Source organism: Austrofundulus limnaeus, unplaced genomic scaffold (assembly GCF_001266775.1).
Source record: "Austrofundulus limnaeus strain Quisiro unplaced genomic scaffold, Austrofundulus_limnaeus-1.0 Scaffold182, whole genome shotgun sequence".
NCBI lineage: Eukaryota > Metazoa > Chordata > Actinopteri > Cyprinodontiformes > Rivulidae > Austrofundulus > Austrofundulus limnaeus.
Genome location: NW_013952584.1, coordinates 1020759 through 1023518, shown reverse-complemented (window position 1 = coordinate 1023518; position 2760 = coordinate 1020759). Strand labels below are relative to the sequence as shown.

General features: G+C 38.0%; 1 protein-coding gene across 1 annotated transcript in view; it reads left to right on the top strand.

The window, feature by feature from the left end:
- Positions 1–2760, top strand: part of nav3 (neuron navigator 3) — a gene marked incomplete at its 5' end in the record, with an annotated part of 211473 nt that overhangs the window by 75094 nt on the left and 133619 nt on the right.

The window sequence follows — 2760 nt, the reverse complement described above, 5'->3', positions numbered from 1 at the left end:
TATATATATATATGTCATGGTAATCAGGATATTTTTCATGTATCTTAATTAAAGCAGCCCAAAAAAACAAATGAAATGATAGAAATAGACCAGTTTAATACATTTTGTAATCTTCTAATTTAAAGTTTATTGTGAAGGTTAAACTGAAGACTCTACCAACTGACGACATATTTGGAATGTGGAACGCATAAGTGCCTTTTTTTTTTTACATTGTCCAGTCTCAGCACAACTTTTTGACCCTAATTCATCCAGACTCTGTTATATGCCGTGTCGATAGTTTTCTGTATAACTGAGCGTTGCCTTGATGTACACAGGTCGTCATAGCAAGGCTGTCTGAAACTTACCAGCAACAAATAATTAAAAGACAAAGTCTGCAAACATCCAGCATTCTTTGTCACGGTTTCCAAAAATGCAGTGGCTAAGTTGAGGTCACTTTTGTTCTCTGTCAGTCGGAGCCCGTGCATTGAGTCTATTTGATCTAGATCCATCTGCACCATACCACATTGTCACCATTTTCATGGCTGTATTTTATATATTTTTTAGGTATGAATGCTGCAGTTGTGAGGTTTAAAAAGGAGAGCTTTTTTTCTGGCCAATCAATGAGCTGCAGTCTGCTGATGTCAAAGCTTCAGCTCCACTTGGTTGAGTGGGTGCTAGGAACAGGGCTGAAAATGGGTGGGACCACCCAACGAAAGGACTCTGAACCTGACCAGTTAGGGCTGAGTTGAGCTTATGTAAAAAGGCCAAACCTGATCCCAAGCTTTGACCTTCCTCTTTCTACATTGTAGCACTTAGTTTAGTTTGGGCTCATTGAAGAGTTTGCTCAAAAAAGTCTGGCTCCAAAACTCATTGCTGGCATCACATACAAAACCCTATTTGACAATTAGAAATTAAAGACATTTTTTATCTGGCTTTGCTAGCCACTTAAATAAATGCTGTTACGTCAATCGATAACATTATCTTTCAAGCTTCAATTTAAAGAGCCAATATTACATGTTTCTCAGGCATATATTTAAATACTATACCATAATAAAGTATGTAAGTCACATTTAGTTGTTATTAAAATGCTGTTTTTATGCTTAAATAGAAAATAAACTGATCTTCTCATCTCTTCCTCTTCTAAATATCTTGAAATTGGCCTCTGTCTCTTTAAGAACCTCCTTCTGCTTCTGTCCCATCCCGTTCAGTGCGGGGGGGCGGGTGTCACATGCGCTTTGATGATGATTTGATGATAATTTTACTTGGCATCTGGAAATACATTTCCTCAAAGGTATTTTGAATCTGAAAAGAGCTTCACTGAGTGAGAAATACTGTATTGTTGAGAGCAGCAGACAGTTAATTTTCACTTTCAGTTTGCTCTGTTACTTAGAGCCTGCAGGAGTCATGGGCGGGGTGTGTGGGGTGGGGAGGTGTGCTCTGTGATGAGGAAGTTTGGCTTAAAGACACGTCCCAGGGGCGTTTCTGGGACCAAAAAGCATTTCTGGTTCCCACTGGTCGTTTTTCTCCCCAGCATGGCTGCTTAAAAACGCTGCAGGATTTCTCAAACATGAGTCAAAGCAAGGCTTTGGGCATGTTTTTTATGAGAGTATAACATTATAACACGATATAAAACTCAAAAAGTTGATTTTATACGATATTGCCCCTTTAACAAAATATCTGCAACTTAGTCAGACTTTTTTTTCCTTTTTAAATGAGTTTCTGTTAGAGAACACTTATAAAAGATAGGGTCCACAGAGTTTTTATTCACTGGAATGTGATTTTCAAGGATTTTTTTTTGACAAGTGACACGTTTCCATTCAGCACTCAAAGAGTTTTAAATTCCTGCTTACCTGTGAATTCATACACACCAAGTCACCAAGGCCTCGCTTATCTTCCTCTGTTAATCAGTACAAATGTTCCGCTGACAGCCACCAAGGATGTCTGACGTTTTTTCAAACCTTGAATGGGAAGCTTCAAATAATACATTCTTGTAAACCTTGTGGGTTTTCAGTGAGCTGACAGAAAATGCTTCAGGAAGGCTGCTGACCTTCACGCATTTAATAGAAATCTATGAGCTGAAAGCGTGTAAGATGTTTCTGAAAGGCGCTGTCAGCCCACACACACACACACACACGCACACGCACACACACGCACACACACACGCACACACACACACACACACACATACCACCATGTGATCACACACTTTTGAAAACTTGGCAACCACATGCTTGAAATCCTCTGAGCAGGGAAAAGTGTGAAGAAAAGTACAACTGAGAGAGTTGTTTTTCTAGATTAAAGAAAATTGTAAAAAAAAAAATTCTTGAAGGGGAAGAGTGATTTGTGATTATAGATACATTCAATGGTTACTTTTTACAGGTTTCATTAAAATGTGTCCACGTAGTGCATGTTTACGTCACTGCACTGCAAAGTAGGCTGTCCTGGGTACCTAATTATGCGGCAGACAAAACCCCGAAAACGTAAGCTGCATCTGAGTATCCTACGCAGCCGACAATAACCTTTTGTGTCAGCAAACTAAAAAAAAACTAAGATGGCTGAGGTTCTTTTACAGTGTAATTTGGAAATTTATAACGAACCAAAGAATTAGTTGTTAAATGCATGTTTAGCAACTTAGCTGATGAAATTTATGCTGCCAAAAGATGTTAAATTAAATGTAATTACAAATGCTGATTCTGGAGCTGAACCCCAAATTATTAATGCTTTTTTATTTATTTACCTGTTATGTTTTAATAATAGATTAAATTTTGTAAAGTTATACCA